Below are 17,399 nucleotides of genomic sequence, written 5' to 3'. Positions count from 1 at the left end.
AGTCCTCCTGTTAAAAGTTATATAAACAAGCAAACAAAAAATCAGGTTACCCAGCAGCTCACTTCCCTTCACTTTATCCTTCAGCCTCCGTGAGCTATATCTAAGTCCTTCACAGACTTGCTTCCCCTGCATTGCAGTTTTACAATAAGGGAAATCCATTCCTGTATCTATGATTAAAATCGTATCAAGGTAAAGGACATGGTCCACTGTCCTATGTGGCTGCTCTGTCAATGCAGTAGATCCTCCTTGTCCACGGTTTTGCTTTCCATGGTTTCAGTCTCTAGCAGTCAGCCACCGTCCAGAAGAAGATGGTCCTTCTGACATACCAGAAAGTCACAACAGCCTCATGCTACGTCACAATGCCTGTAGCTTTCATTCAATTCATCTCATCCCATAGGCATTTTATCTTCTCACATCATCACAGGAAGAAAGTGAGTACAGCATGGTGAAACATTTTGAGAGAGATCACATTCAAATAACTTTTATTACAGTATATTGTTATCATTGTTCTGTTTTATTGTTAGTTACTGCTGTTAATCTCTTGCTCTGCTTGATTTATAAATTAAATTTTATCACAGGTATGAAGGTACAGAAAAAAAGAGTATAATATGTAGAGTTTGGTACTTTCTACAGTTTCAGGCATCCACTGAGGGTCTTGAGCCATATCCCCTGAGGCTCATAAGTGGGGCCTATGGTATTCTCCCAAAAGTGATTTGCTTCAGAATTCAAGGGAAAGAAAAACTGTTTCAGCTGGGGAAGTGGACTGGTGCCTGTTATGAGAAATCTGACTCCAGTTTTGATCTTTGATGGCTGACAGATTTTAAGCCTCTCCCATCTTCCTCTTCCCCTTTTGTCCACAAATGAACAAACTGATAACAAAGCCCCTTATTTGGTACCTGTGGGAGATGCAAACCACACAAGGACTCCAGAACGTTCCCCCAGGCCCAGCTCCTAACAATAAAAACTCAGGCCAGGCCCCTGCCCTCACTCTCTCCAGCCATTTCAGTCGGCTTGAGAGGAGGGCCCTTCTCTCCACTGAGATCTCAATGGTGTAAGCAACAAATCTTTTCAGACCCTTATAGAGTGTATGTGGTGCCATCAGTTTCAACATCCCAAACAAATTTCGGGTGGGGGTGGGGGGCCTCTTGCTTTAGCAAGGGTTACTGTAACAGCTACCTTCTTTCTGAAGTGAGAACTAGATAATATACACCCCCTTTTGATCTTGACCAATATAAATACCAAGTAATTACAGCAGGCCAGCGTGGTCTGTACATCTGTGGACGCTTCTAAGGCAGGCAGATGGGCATCTCATGGTTATGGACATGAACTCCCAAATCCAGGTAGAGCCCCTATCTTTGTGCATTCCTAGCACCCTAGATTAGGGAGTGTTTACCAGCCTGACTCTGCACTGGGCTGTAAACTGCAGGGCAGCTCTCCACCCATGGTGCTCATCACGGTCTTCCTAGCAGCCAGCACAAGGGCAGGCGCTGAGCAAATACTTAATCAATGAATGACTGAAAGAATGAAATTTAGGTAGAAAAGTGATTTGCAAGAAAGCAAGGCAAAGATTAATTAATAAGTGTCCCAGGGGATAGGGGTGACTGGGTGGCTCGGTTGGTTAGGTGTCTGCCTTTGGCTGAGGTTGTCATCTCAGGGTCCCGGGAACAACCCCACACTGGGCTCCCTGCTCAGTAGGGAGCCTGCTTCACCTTCTCCCTCTGCTGCTCTCCCTCTTGCTCTCTCTTTCTCAAATAAATAAACAAAATCCTTTTAAAAAGTAAGTGTCACAGGGGGAAAATAAAGGCTTCTTCTGTAATTTAGGAAATGAGACAAGTACCCAACATCCAAACAGTAATCCTAACCTACAACCTTCTGATCCAGTTAAACTGCCAGCATGGCACCTAATTGCTCAGGCCTTATACTACCACAGCCACCTGCATTGAAATTCTGGCACAAATCACAATTTACTTCCCAAAAGTTAAACTTCATTAAATATTAGTTTAATTTAATGTTTTCTAGATTAATTTAAGATTAATTTATAGCCAGGCATTTGCACAGCCCAAGCAGTATCTTTCCTTTCTGTCATTTCTATCATCTCACAGACAGCAGAAAAAGGGAAAATGTATGGTTAAGAAGCTCTATGATAAAGTAGGGGGAGATTTAATTAAACTATTACATATCTTTTCCTCAAGTGTGGGGGAAAAAAACATAAATTTGCCAGGGAGTACAGTAGTATGCATATCAGGAAGCCTGATAAACAAAAACTTTGCAGATATGAAAAGTGGTTCTTACAAAATGACTTGGGCTGAAAATCCAATAATGTATTTAACCCTACATTTTCTTCCTAAGTCTAAAATTATGTATTTATATCAAAAGAATCTTTGATTCATTGTTGCTAGAATTTGTTTTCAAAGAAAATGGGGGAAGAAAAAAAAGGCTGTTCATTGATATCCAATGACTTTTTTTTTTTGCACAACTGTCTTTTCCAGAATCATAGGATCTTAGTGCTGAAAAGGACCCTGGGCAACATCTAGTCCTATAGAGTTCACACCACTTTAACACAGCACCCTTCACTCAAATGGCATCTTATATGGAAATCATCACTGAAAGTAGGTCAAAACACAACTGCTTTGGTGAAATTGAGAGTGAGGAATCTGAGCCTTCCTCCAAACCCCCTCGTTCTTAGGGGCTGCCTCTGTAAGTATTTCATCATCAGTTTCAGAGCTCTGCAAACACAGCCTGAAATTCACTGATTTAATGCAACCTCCCATTTTACAGATGAAAAAATACTGAAACAGTCAGGGCCAATGTATCAATCAAACTGCGCTGGTAAATTGTAGCAAATCCAAGTTACCCCCCATCCCCCCACTCACTGGTCTTCTGGCTGTCTTCATGACACCCAGAGCTTCTTGTCCTGGAGAGTGTGGCAGCCAAACTCATCATGCAGGTCTAGAAGAGGGTCTGACTGGGGGAAATGGTCACAAAATAGAATTCTATGAGCAGAATGGCTGAGGCCCTGATGCCTGCCTGTGACTCTTTTTTCATCATTAATATCTGCAGATTGTTTTAAGAAAAATCAACTCTTACAGAACTCTAAAAATAAGTATAAGTGTCCCTTCCTCCCACCCCACAGGTTCCACACCTCAGAGATAATTACTCACTTTCTTCTTCACTGAACAGATGCAGATTCTATTTCTAAAGTTATCAATATTAAATGAGGAATTTGATAATGATACGACACTCCACTTTTGCTTCTCTTATAGACTTAGTTTTGCATTGTCAAGGTTTCTAACATTCATTTCTGTAGTTATAAGTATATTCTGGGTGATTTATTGATTCTCGCACATTTTCAAGGAAAATGTTCTGATTTGGGGTTGGTTGGTTTTCTTTCTTTTTTTTCTTTTCCCCTTCCTCTCTGGAAGTACTCACGATGTTTTCTCTATACTTTGTGTTCTCAAATTTCACAGGATATATTCAATGGTAGAATATGTATGTGTGGATATATGTAACTTCACTTATCCTGCTCAGAACTCAATGTCACTTTTAATCAGCAGACTTGTGTTTTTCTTCAGTTCAGTCGAAATGGTCTACTTTAAAGATATCTATTATTATCATTATTACCCCTGCCCTCCCATTATCTCCCATTATCTCTGTTTTGCTTTGTAATTACAATTAGTGGGAATAGTGCTGGACCTCCTGGTACTAGCCTTTTGTTATGGAACCTGGACTGGATCCTAGGGGAAGAACCAAGTGGCACTCGGCATTTGGAGACTTTGGAGGATTAGAGGTTTATTTAATACTGGTGGGCTCAGAGGAGACCATTCTCCAAGGGTCTGAGCCCCAAGCCCCAAGGGTAATTTATACTCTTCTACTTCCACATACTTGGTACTTTTGGCGCACGTGGGAAACAGGGTAGGAAAGAAGAACCCAGAAGGGCTTTGAGACAGGGACTAGAATTCCCTTGCTGGTTTGGTTGGCCATCTTAGAGTACAGTTTCATCTTTGGGGTATAGTACTTATCATTTCCCCCCTTTGATGTCCCTTTAAACACCTTAGTTTAGAGGGCATCATTATCATCTATTATGGGCCAATACCCCTGCAAGACTAGTATCTGGGCAGCGGCTTGCCTGGTAACAGTGTTTTCTCTGAACTTAGCAAGCCATGTTAAGGTTCCTAAGGCTGCCCAATAAACAATAACAAGAACAAGCTTCTGGGGGAAAGTCCAGTCAGAAGGGGCAGTGGCATAAAGTCCAACTCCTGAGGTGAGGGATATCGCGCTGATAATAGCCAGGGACCAAGGTGAACAGATGTCCATCAGTTGGTGGGGTCTTATCGAAGGTGGAGCCAGAGTTGGTCCATAGGGTCTAGTTGGGCTTTTCACTGGTGTGATTCGTCCAACTCCAAAGCAGCGGATCCATTGGGTGACACCTAAGACCTTGAAGGCAGTAGAGGTGGTTAGAAAAACAGTGTGGGGTCCTGACCCACATGGTCTCAGGGGGTCCTTTCTAAAGCTTCTCATCTATAGAGATGTGCCCTAGAGTTTTTCCCAGGGCTTGGAGGTACTGGGACACTTCTAAGTTTCCAATCTGTTCCAGGTCTCCTCTAAGTCTATTTATTATAGGGGGTGGCCTGCCATTGAGCCTTTGAGGTGAATTTTAACTGTGGGAATCTTTCAAATACAGTTGACTAGAATAAACAAGATCAATGACCTCCAACAGTTATGCTCTATGGAAGTAAGACATTCATGTCCAGGCATAAGGGTAGCTGGATTTAAAGTTCGACAGGTTTTAGGTATTATTTCAGGCATATCTGTAAGTGTAGCCTGATATTTAGTACGTCAGTCTCCTTCATCCATTGGTTTCTAAGACACTCTGGACCTGATGTGAAGTCATTACTGTTAGGGGCTGTCCCATGGTAAGCTTTGAGGTTCCTTTTACCAGGAGCACTGTTGTATGCTTAGCTAAGCCTTTGTTTGAAATTGCACCTCAATAGAGGTGGCTTCTAGGATACATATGACTGAAAAATACCATCAAGAAGACCTCTTTGTTTGAGGTAATGAGTTAACATTCTAATTACAAAGGATCACTGGCAAGTGGGAGAAAATCTGTCTCAGGAGATAAGGCTATCCCCAAGTGCATCACCCAATCCAATCATAAGGAAAGTGGGGTCACCCATTCTCTACAACTCCATAGTTAACCCTATGGAGTGGAGTATGCTCTGGCTTTTAGGGAATGGTTTCATTATCCCAGCCACACAGAATTGGTCAAGGTGGTAAGTTATACAATTGTTGGGGAATCAATCCCATTTTGTTTAATCATGTGCCATGGGGTCCTGTTATTATTATAAGTAAAAATAAATACAAAAATAAGAAGATTGTCTAAATGAGCTATTGTGCAACCTCTGAAGTTTACCTCAAATTGTCTAGCTTAGGTAAACAACAAACATTTAAAGACAATCAAACCTAGAATTTACATCCACAAAGGTGGGTTATTTAAATGTAATTTTTCTCTCTAAAATAACCCTCATTTCCAGAGATAGCAAAGTCAGGACTAATTTATTTGAGAAACAAGTCCATTTCTAACAAACCTGCCTTATTATTTACATACACTCAGCAAGAACAGTGAGTAATCATATAGATCTTTTAGAATCTGCTTTGCTGGAACTTTATAAGGAATCTCTAGGTTGAATTTTTAGTAGCCTCTCCAGGCCAGAAGCCAAGCCAAGACATACCTGCAATACCTGTAAGATTTGGGCAGATTCTTGTTCATGAGGTCCCCAAATTATCCTGAGGTTCCTGTACCTGCCAGGAAGTGACATTCTTTACTCACCTGGTGAGGTTGCTGGGACCTCTGTAAGCAAGGTATCAGGCCAACAGTTCAAAGGGGCTTTATGGATCCAGGTTTCATAAAGTCAACCTTAGCTTCTTAAAGCTGTCTGGTCATATCTGAGTCTGTGAAAGTCTTTCTCAAATATGACATTCCAGTCAAAACCTTGGTAAAATAACCAACATTTCCAATGGTGTCCTGTTACAAGGAGAACAGATTCTTATGGAACTTGTGCAAATGACTAGGATTGCCATGGAAGAAGGTATACTTATGGAGACCTTTTGGGTTTCAGAGGCTTCAGATAGAAAAGTTGAATGCTTTAATTTGCTTACAAATGATTATTTTATCATGTTTCTGTATGTCATAGAAATCTTAATTTCCCTTAATCAGGAAGAATGAACATTAAGGAAACAGTAACATTTTTCAAACAAGGATCACAAAGCTATAATCATCTTTTTAGTTCATTTAGTCCCATGTTACTGATTCTGGGTTTAATCTGAATGCAGCTTCTTACTTCTGGAAATTCTTACTCATTTCAGTTCTGATCTTAAAGATATTGAATACCTGTATTGTCCTAAAAGTCCTTTATATGAACCTCCTTAAAGATGAAACTTATTTTACAAGAGAATTAGAATAATTATAAGTGACAAAAACCAAATTACACATGGTTAATGATCTGATAGGAGAGTTCACTATGATACGATTGACAAGGAAACTCAGTTATTCTGTGATACATAACACTTCAATAGCCAGAACCAGAACATTACATACCACACAAGCAAGTCTTTAGTCAACAAGACTTTGTTCATGATTTAAATCTTGTTAAAACCTTAGAAAGTTTTAAAGCACATGCCTACATAGGATTAGGGATGTTCAAGACCTGATAAAGGCTAGACATAGAAACTGGTTTTTCTTAGCAGGCAGAGAGAAAACAACTATTTGAATTTTCTTGTCAAGAGCAGACCAAAAATTGAGAATACTTTGTCTTTTTGAACAGAGAGAAAACCAAATTTCTTTTTTTTTTTTTTAGATTTTTATTTATTTATTTATTTGACAGACAGAGATCACAAGCAGGTAGAGAGGCAGGCAGAGAGAGAGAGAAGAGGAAGCAGGCTCCCTGCCGAGCAGAGAGCCCGATGCGGGACTCGATCCCAGGACCCTGAAATCATGACCCGAGCTGAAGGCAGAGGCCCAACCCTCTGAGCCACCCAGGCGCCCCAGAAAATCAAATTTCTATACCTGTGTCTTTTTAAAATTCATTCATTTCAATCTTAGTTCATCCTGACCACACCTAAAATTTGTTTGCAAAGATTTCCCTTCACAAACATTTTACAACTTTCCTTTGCATTCAGGTTTTGTCCCAAGCCATTTCCTTCTAAACAACAACTCATGTAGGACAAAATTACCTTCTTCTACCTTCAACAAATGTGCATTTCCATTCCTTATCTTTTTTAAGGTTAGCAAAATTTTGCACTTTAGAAACCTTAATCTCAGCGAAGACTGAGTAACCAATTGTGAACTATTGCACCAGAATTCTTATAAATGGCAAATTTGTGAATCAGTTAAGCAAAAAACATGTTTACCAACAGATTTAAATATCCTTAGTTCTCTGCAATAAGTCAAAAGCACAAACCTATGTCCAGTAATCAATGCTTTAGCACTTTATCCCCATTTGAAAAAGACCTAGATGTCCACCAAATTTAATTCCATTTGTCATCCAAGCAAAACTAAAAGTTTCAGGTTACCAAAAACTTTGAAAACTATTTTAACAACTACCCATGAAAACTTTGATGAGACAATTAATCATTTTAGTCATCTTTTTACTAACAACTCAACAGAGATAACAAGAGATTATCTGACCTTCAGTAAACCTTGACAGAATAAAAGTTTCAGGTTTACCACCGATAACTTAAAAGACACATCTATCTTAATTAAACCAACGAACTTGGTTTAAATACTGAATTGTGTTCCATGTGGATCCTCCCCATGGTCAATTTTCACCTGAGACACATGGGGAAATCTGGAGTGGGCAGTGGGGGGAGGGTCCTCTTGCTCCTTGACAGTGAAGGGAGGAGCCATGGTGCCTAAGGCACTGAGGATGGTCTAGTAGCCAGCAGTGTAGGCCACACCCAAGGTGGTGCAGAAACGGGAAAAGGGGGATGGGGAAGCAGAAGAGACAAAGTGCTGCCAGAGGGCAGAAGAAGGGTTCTTGGTTCAGGAGCTCATCAGCTCCAGAGAAGCAGATGCCATGTTTCCCACCAACAAGGCGGGTAGGTAGTCCATATCTGGCCAGAGAAGACAGGGAATTTCCTGGAAACAAAGGAAGTTTTGGCAACTGCTTGGGAATATTCCTTCAGTATGTTTTGTAATAAACCTATAATCTAGTAAGAAAATTGTTTTCTGAAGTTCTGTGCAAAGTTCTGTGCAAATTGATCAAACCCAAGGAGGGCTCTGGAGGAGGATGGCGCTCTTGTGGGATAGCCTTTATCCTGTAGGATCTAATGCTATCTCCAGGTAGAGAGTGTCAGAATAAATTGAAGGACACTCAGTTCATGTCACAGTTGTCAATTCATATTTATGGTGTTAAAATCTAGGTAGAGTATTCAGGAAGACCACAACAAATGTGTAGGTTGGTTTTCCTAGCAGGCCCTTTTCCTGAATGGAAAGGCTATCCATATCTCAGGAAGGCTTCTCTGAGGGGTCACCATAGACACCCAAATGAGGACTTTACTCAAGGATAGAGAACCTTACTGTATTTCACTTTTAGGCAGAGCTGTCCCTTCTTTTAAATTTTTATAGTGTCTGATGTGACTGTCCTAGATTTGCCTCAAATCTGCTCTAGTTTTTTCTCAAGCCTCATTACTCACTTCTAGATTATTCTCAGACAGATTATCCAGTGTATTTATGGTATGTTAGTCTGGTACTAAAGCCACCACTCAATACACAAACAATAAGTGTCACAAACTTAGAAGGGTAATCTTATAGGCTCAGCTATTTGAGAAGTGAATTCTTTCATGAAGTACCCTGGTGACTGTCACATGTTTCACACTCCATTCCTGGTCTCACATCTGAGTTTCACTCTTCCCTGGAATGTTCTTATTGCCTATAGCTTTAATCTCCAATAAATGGATTTTCCCCTGTTACTGCTTTTCAATCTAACCCCATCCATTTCTCATCTTGCAGTATTTCCCTAAATGTTCTGGTCTACCATCAGTTTTCTTTCCTTGGTTTTCAATATTGTTATGACTTTATTTTTATTTATTTTTGTAAACGTCTTTTCAATCACTTCAACAAGACATAGGAAAACGGAGGAAATGATGTCTATCAAACACCTGCTCATCTTGAGTGATGTTCTAGAATTTTGGAATCATTGACTAGAATACTAAAATCTTCCAGTGTTGAATGTAAAATAACAAATGTGTCCACATATATGAAGCTGTGTACTCAGTAGCCCTCCAGCTCTGAGGACAGGTGTGGCAGACCACCTGCAAGCTATCATCAAGCAGGTCAACCCTATACACTCAGACTCCCTCTACTTCCATAGGTTAATATTACACCTATCATCCCCCTACATAAATAAGGTAACCTGGCAAAAAAGAAGAGAAAGACCTAGAGTCCGCAGTCTCGACCAAGGTTCACAAAGGTCAATAAACAATCACAAAGGAAGTACAGATGTAGGGAAACTCAGTGATTATCTAGATCAATATCTTATGTTGGCCTGTGGATAACATAAAACTCTAAGACTTGAAGCTATTTTCTCATGGCTACACAGTTACTAGTAATACACTTAGGACTTGAATCCTAGTCTTTTTATATCTAGATTATGGCTTGCCACACCTCTGATTGTCTTTTTTTCTCCTTGTTTCTCTTTTTTCTCTTATATATATATATTTTTTTCTGAACAAAAAAGCAGAATAGTTACCCTCACCAATGAGTTCCTCTCTTTCTATCAACCCATTTTGCCACATACACTTCTCTACACAACATTCAACAGCAGAATTGCATGTGTTTGTGATGTCTAAGATGTCAGTCTTACTTTGCATAATCAGTGGCACCAACATTACCCACTGACTACAGTTCAGGTAAATTCTGAATATTAAGCATGTAAGACATAGAAAGCACTGTATTAAATGTTTCAGGAAATACTAGGATGAATAGGAACTATTAAGAGACTAGAGATAGAAAGAAAAATGGCCCATAATAGTTTATTCAGTTCATTTAGAGGACAGGTGGAGAAATAGAAGTAGACATTGCAAGTGTCCAATGGTATCTGGTGCTTCCCCCCACTCCAGGCACTTCTCAGCAAACTTGCAGTTAGACGGGTCCAGGTGACTCTTTTGGCCAATGGAGAATATGAACAGCATGTGTCACTTCAAGAAGAAAGGCATAAAAATGATTTTTTTCAGATTCCTTTTCCTGCTATAGCAACTAAGGTGACTATGTGTTCTAATGGTACAGCTATAAGATATGGGCAGTATCTCTAAAACTAGGGCCCCAAGAGACTGTGTGGAGCAGAATCTCTTGCCAACCCATGGGACATATAGCATGGGTTGTATGTATGTCTTTCTAAACCATTGTAATTCTTGTTACTAGAGCATAATCTAGTCTGTTTAGTATAGTCAATCCTGACCAACCAGAGGACCCAGTTAAAGAAACGAAGAAGGAGCAGCTAGCAAAATGAGAAGATAGCAAGGAAGAGAATATCATGTGGTCATGAAAATTAAAGAAGCAGTGGGTATTTGTTGCCAATATATCAAGAAAAATGCACTAAAATTTTTACTTTCATTGATAATCATTCTGTCAACACTTTGTCCTTCAATACAGCTTCGTTCTGCTTCAGTAATTTTCTTGGATTAAAAAAGCACATGCAAAAATACCTCATTGCAAAAGTATAAACCTGCAATGTGAAAACAAATGCATATTACAATCAGACCAAAATATTTACATGATGTAAAACATTAAATAAATAAACCATTAGAATAATCCTATTGAATTAAGCAAATGGAATCCAATAGAACAGCTGTTAATATTATCTTCCTCCATAAAGAGAAACCTTGATGACTCATTTAGAGCTTCATAAATTGTAGTCTTTTCCCTGCTTGGTATAAATAGGGTTTTTTCCATCTAGTATATTATTTGGTAAATATTGCTAAAATTCATATGCATAACAACATAAGATCTTATCTGTCTATTGTGTCTCCTAGACCTGGAAACTCCCTGTCCACCCAAGTACCTCATACAGGCAAATCCACTCAAATAAGGCTGAAAAAACTACAGATTAGTGGTAATCTAATTCCTCCTATTTACTTCTTCATAAACCCATTTCCAGGATAGCATACTTTTTAAAAATATATGTATTTATTATCCATTCCAGAAGAATCATAATTTATTCTTAAGAAATAAAACATCACTAAAATAACTTGAAGTTTTTGTGTATTCCCCTAAAATTGCATCCTTCTCCTTTTGTGTGCCTAACCCCATTGTCTTGGTAACAATTCAAAACACCTTCCGCCTTGTTCTCCAGCACTCTAAACATTTCTTTGGACCCCTCGAGTGATCAGTCCTGGTTTGGACTTCCCAAGGAGCTTAAGCGAGAGACCTCTTGTCCTAATCACACATCCATGATACTTCCACCACCCAGGAAAGCACCCTATGAAGAGAAAGGGCGGGATTTGTCCACGCCCTTCCCTTTACAACACAGAGGATATTGTGAAGGGTAAAGACCAATAGTATTTCTGAGCGCCTTGGTCTGAAATTGGGCAAAAGAAAGAAGAAAAGGAAAACACTTGTGGCTTGTCTACCACACCCTCCTCAATAAAAACACTACTAATTTTCAATTATCAAAGGATAAACTGTTTCGTTTAGAACACAGAGATGGCCATCATGAGGATTTACAGTATTTTCAAGGATTTAGACCTGAGAAACCCACGATACCTGACACAAAAAAAATTGACACAAAACCATGAGCATCCTTTACTAATGCCTCGTATTTGGCAGAAAGGAATTTTCACCAATGAAGAGAAAAGCTGAAGACAGTACTAATAAGTGGAAGGTGAGATCATAAAGGTCTCAAGCTGAAGCTTCCACATACAGATCTTTAAAACTTTAAGTTCAAGCCCTTCACTTTAACCGTGTATAGGCAAGGCAAGAACAGGACTCTGAGAACACTTTAACCAGATAAATGGAAACAGAACTATGCCACCCACATATCCCATGTTTTCTTATAAATGTGTGTAATAATAATCTGATTAAAATCAACAGAATTTCTTACATTTTGATACCTGATACAGCCATATTGTGGGAAAATTGGTATCACCTAGTGAATTTGAATTTGCACATATAACCCAGTAATCCTACACACAGGTATATACCCTGGAATATAGTCTTCTATGGCCATAACTTTTTCAGAACTATGAGATGTGTTACAGAAATGTTTATGGCAGTGTTGTTTGTGAGAGGAAAAACTGAAACTACTGAAGTCCGCAAAGAGGAAACTGGATAATTTTGGAATACTCATACCTGGACTCCAATAAACATAAAAGAATAAATCATAGGTATACATAACAACATAGATGACTCTCACAAATTTACTCCAAAAGAGGACAGGTGACAAAATAATACATACAGCATAATTCCATTTTGCCAAAGCCTGGCAAGATCAAGCAATGCATTGCTTAATCTGAGTGAAACTCTAAAGAAAAGAGAATTATTCACAAAAGATTCATTATAATGGCTACTTAGAGAATGAGAAAAGAAAGGATGAGATTTTGGAGGGACAAATGATAGGCCTCAAAGAAAATAATAATTTTCTATCTTTCAAGCTGGGTAGAGGGCAAAGAGGTTAGTAGTCCTTGACACATATATGTTACCCATACTCTTTTGTATATAAAATAAATTTTTATATAAAAATTATTAAATTTAATGTACATAAGAATTTCTGTTTAAAAAAATTTTCACAGGCCCAATGTTCAGGGAATCTGTTTCAGCGGGTTTAGGGAGCAAGGGGTTGCCTCAGGTTCATCTTTTATTTCTTTTTTAAGATTTTATTTATTTATTTGTCAGAGAGAGATAACAAAAGTGAGAGAGAAAGCACAAGCAGGGGGAGTGGTAGAAAGGGAGAAGCAGGCTCTCTGCTGAGCAAGAAGCCTGCTGCTCCAGACCCTAGGATCATGACCCGGGTCAAAGGCAAGTGTTTAGCCACCTGAGCCATCCAGGGTGCCCAGGTTCAGCCTTTTTAAGTACACATCCCAGGTGCAACTAGAAGTGGTCCATGCAGGTGTATGTGGCACTTAGTGGTACCTACCAATCTAATAAATACTATTTTCCTGAGTTATCAAGTTTTATACCAAAGTTTATAGACTTTCTTTTTCAAACAAAATCTTGTTTTTTAAAAAACCCAATTTGTAGAAAGGATCAAAACAGAGAGTTTCTAGTTAGAGTTGGGGAGGAATTGTTAATGGGCATTCCTTTCCCCCATTACAACTGCAGACTTGGAAGCAGCTCTAGAAGTCCATAACTTTATGACCAATGGCAAAGAAACCCCCAGTATCAATCCTTTTCAGTGAATTTCAGAATAGAAAGAAATTATGCAAGCTTGGCTGTAAGACAGAGGCAAAGTGGAAAATAAACCCTGGGAATATTTTAACTAGAGTTTATAAAATGTGTATGCTAGTGTGGCTTGATTATGCACACACAATTTACACACTTTGCATAAGTGAAAGTACAATGTCTGGCACACAGTAGGTATGCAATACAGCTCAAGTGAATCAATACCTGATTCATTCCATAACTTTGGATAAAATAGGATTTAAGGCAAGAGACTTGTTATTCTGTGATTCTAACTTTTGGGTGCAATTTACAACATAGTACTAGCCACAACTTCTCCCACTGGAATGCTTCCAGGCAACAAAAGTAATGGATTTGTTAAGTTACCCTCGGCAAACCACAGCACCCTGAACACCTGCTGAAAGAAAGAATTTTCTAGTTACAAATGTAGTTGAACATGCTGTCTAGAGCAGATCTACTCTGCATGAAACATGTAGCCAAAGTGAGAAAGGAATGGGATGGAATATTCAAATAGGAAAAAATAGGTGGGTGGCTACATATTGGTGTAAATGGAACATCATGTAGAGAAATGTGTTCTTGCTTCCTGAATTTACATTTTATACACAAATTGTATAATTAATACTTAGCCATAAGCAAAACTTCATGAAGTGGCTTTGGAAATGATTTGCTAAATTATTGCCACATACAGAGCCCCTCCCCACCAAATATTGGTAAAGACTTATACTATCTATAATGGCAAAAAGAACACGGAAGTTAGTATTCTGGGTGAAAACCCTCCTCATAAGCCCATTGGTTTCTGTTGATTCCCTTGGCCTTCATTCAAGAGAAGCTGGCATGGGCTGTTGCCTAGCAACAGCATGCAGTGCACTTTTCTACCAGCCCATGGAAACGCTGTCTCTGGACCTCATGCCATTTAGCACCATGGTTTTGTAAATTATGACAATCCCTTAGGAACTTTTCTTTCCTCCCTTTAAATGAGTGCCTAAGGATGACTATTTTAATACTCATCCTTCAACGCAAATATTGTACTTGGCTTAACACAACCAGAAAATAAGAAGTTATATCCATTGGCAACTCTCCATTTCTCTGACCACTGACAGAGAAACCAGTAGGAACACACATCTTCTTGAGAATTGCAGTATATTTTCTTTGAATGAACTGTGAGTTTAATGCCATCCTTACTAGTATTTAATTAATACCTCCTATGTGTTTAGGATATCATATCTCAACAAAACAGACACTGTTCTTATCCTCCTGGAATCTACTTGCCTATTCTTGAATCTCCCTAGACGTTAAATGTCCACCTATAAGAACACATTTGATATCCTTATGCTCCAGCTAAAAGGGAGGTCCTACTTTTTTAAAACCAAGAAGTATTTTCAAGCCCAATTCAGATGACTAAAGCCCTAGTTGGTCAAGGGCAGGTGAATCCAAATTAGAAACTCCAGAAAATCAAGTCAGCAGCCCAGGAATCTTATCTGTGTGAAGGTCCCAGTCCCCACAGAAATGGTAACAGCACTGCTGAGACTCACAGACCCGTCATGATTGAGGTTCTTTAATCAAAAAGAAAGGATGAAGGTTTTCAAATAAAGTATCTCTGAAAGGCCAGAAACTAACTTACCAGCAGTTAAGAGAGGATTAAAGGATCTGTGTTCATCCTGTATCCTAGCATACAGGTTCGAGGACACCTAAGGAATGTAATGGGAACTTCATTCAAAACATCCTCTGAGCCATTCAGTGAGAGGAATGTTCCAAAATCCTCAACAGAGAGGACCAAAAGAGGATGACAACTCTTTGAGAACCCAAAAGAAATCTGGCTATGTGACTGTTCTTTAAAGAGTCATATCACTCAGGAAGAAAATTCCTCCAATTTGAGGAAGGACAGAACAAAGCTACAGAGCAAATGTTTGGGAGTAGAAATTTTGACAGTTTTAAAGAACCACAATTACTCAACAAACCATGAGTTACTGAGACTTGTAGGAAAGGAACAGAGGTTACTGGGATGGGTAGAACAGTATTAATGCCAAATAACTAGTGAGTGCTATGGAAATTTGTATGACATGATTTTCATTGGAGATCTATAAACAGATCTTGAGAAAGTAATATGGGCCTCAAGTTGATTTAAACATGAAGCAGCCACTATTCAAATTTGTGACAATGAACCTAAATTCAAAGAACCTACCTGCTCATGAAAGAATGGAAGACATCTTGATGGCCCTTTGACTGTTTCAGACTAGAAATAGATGGGGTACTTTTTTAAAGTTTCAGGAAAGGAAGAAAAGAGAAGAGAAAAAGGGACAGAGAGAATTTCACCAGAAGACTATATTATGAAGAAAGTTTTTGGAACTTTTCTAGCCTGATTTTTACCTTATTTAATGCCAGCTAAGTGCTCTTCCTCCCCCCATCCCCACAAATGTTTTAACTAAAAGATAAAAGAGGCAAGGCAAGGTTCTCTCAAACTTTTTTTTTCCCCTTCAGACACAAAGCATAATAATGGAAAAGCAATCCTATCACTATGCCTACATGATGAGCAATTTCTTAAAAAGAGAAAAATAGAGATAGAAAGAAAGCCCATGTCAATTAAATTCCATGTTCTTAGTTGATAGAAATTACTTTAGGAACATCTCTACATGTACATAAATATACTTTTTTTTAATAGCAAAACCAACATGCAATAAAGGCTCTATGTGTTCTTTTTTTAGAGCGAGAGAAAGTGAGCATAAGTGGTGGGGAGGGGCCGAGAGAAAAAATCTTAAGCAGGCTCCATGATCACTGTGTAGCCCAACGTGGAGCCTGGTCTCATGACCCAGAGATCATGACATGAGCTGAAATCAAGAGTTAGCCACTCAACTGACCGAGCTACCCAGCCACCCCATGTGCCCATTTTTTAAATGGTACTGACTGCCTATATAAACCCACACATACATGGGCCTTCCAAGCTTAAATGTTTGGTCACAAATATTTCAGATCCTTCCCCCATGCACTTCACAACTCCTGTCTTTTTCAAATTGCAAGATGTGCCAGTGATTTCCTCCTTTTGGGGATCCCTGTGCAGACTGATCTCCTTCCCCTGCGTAGTGATAGAAAAGTCATCTACATGCTGAAGTGTCTGCAACCACAGAGCCTCTGCGGAGTCAGTCAGCCAGACAGCACTCATGACTGAGAGTAAGAAGTCTTCCCAGGGGAAGGGACATTCGAGTGGGACTCCTAAAGCCACATTAGCTCCAACTCTCCTTGCCAGCTGTGCTGAAGGATAGAGCTGAGTCCGCAGGTGCTCTTGTTCACTCAGGAATTACATGGATTCTCTAAGATAATTAGAGTGGCTACTGTGTTTTTTAAAAAAAGCATTTCCCCATTGACGTGACTTTACTGGTGAGGTATGTTCTCCCCCACAGCCCATCCCCCCATGATGCTGGGTAGAGAAGTGGCTGTGACTGAGGACTCACCTCCAGGGAGAGAACAAGTCAAAGGGAATACCACTCTTTCTGGCTCAGGAGGGCGGGGGAAGAAAGGAGAGATGGGAAGAGGAGCCCGGAGGAAGGCCCAGGGATTCAAGAGTATCCAGATTCACTCCCCGGGCCGCCTCTGTTAGAAAAGGAGAAAACCAAACACAGGTCTATTCCCTGTTTTCCATCTAGGACTCTGAAAGGAAGAGTAAGCACAGGGTACGCACAAAATCAGGAGAGGCCTCGTTTAGCTCCATAGTTGTCCTCAGCTCCTGTATACCATTTGGAGACCGCGAGAAGTTAGCAGAAGGTATCTCCTGATGAGCTTCAAGGGCTGGAGAAAGATAACCAGACCAGAGACTGAAGGCGAGTTTCAGGCAAACCTCAGGAGCAGAGAAAGAGGGGCAGTGGGCCTGAGTCAGCTAGGAGGAGCCCCAGGCCTGACCACCAGGGAACAGACCCCAAGTTCAGCAGCTGGTACCCGAGGATTCCCCTGCTCCAGAGGCCTGCACGGAGGCAGACTCGTACATGATCCTTCTCATCTGATCCTAACTTTCCCGCAG

The 17,399-nt window shown here is 39.8% G+C and overlaps 1 long non-coding RNA gene across 2 annotated transcripts in view; it reads left to right on the top strand.

Moving 5' to 3' along the window:
- Nucleotides 1-2,495: 2,495 nt before the first annotated feature.
- LOC101688061 overlaps nt 2,496-17,399 on the top strand; it is a 74,465-nt gene continuing 59,561 nt past the window's right edge. For both annotated transcript variants that reach the window (XR_001176489.2, XR_001176488.2), the window contains exon 1: nt 2,496-2,697. This is a non-coding gene — a long non-coding RNA (uncharacterized LOC101688061). The remainder of the gene's footprint in view (nt 2,698-17,399) is intronic.

The sequence above is a fragment of the Mustela putorius genome, unplaced genomic scaffold (assembly GCF_011764305.1).
Source record: "Mustela putorius furo isolate JIRA1106 unplaced genomic scaffold, ASM1176430v1.1 tig00000151_pilon_pilon_pilon, whole genome shotgun sequence".
NCBI lineage: Eukaryota > Metazoa > Chordata > Mammalia > Carnivora > Mustelidae > Mustela > Mustela putorius.
The sequence above is the reverse complement of the archived record's forward strand: the minus strand, read 5'-3'. Positions and strand labels throughout refer to the sequence as shown.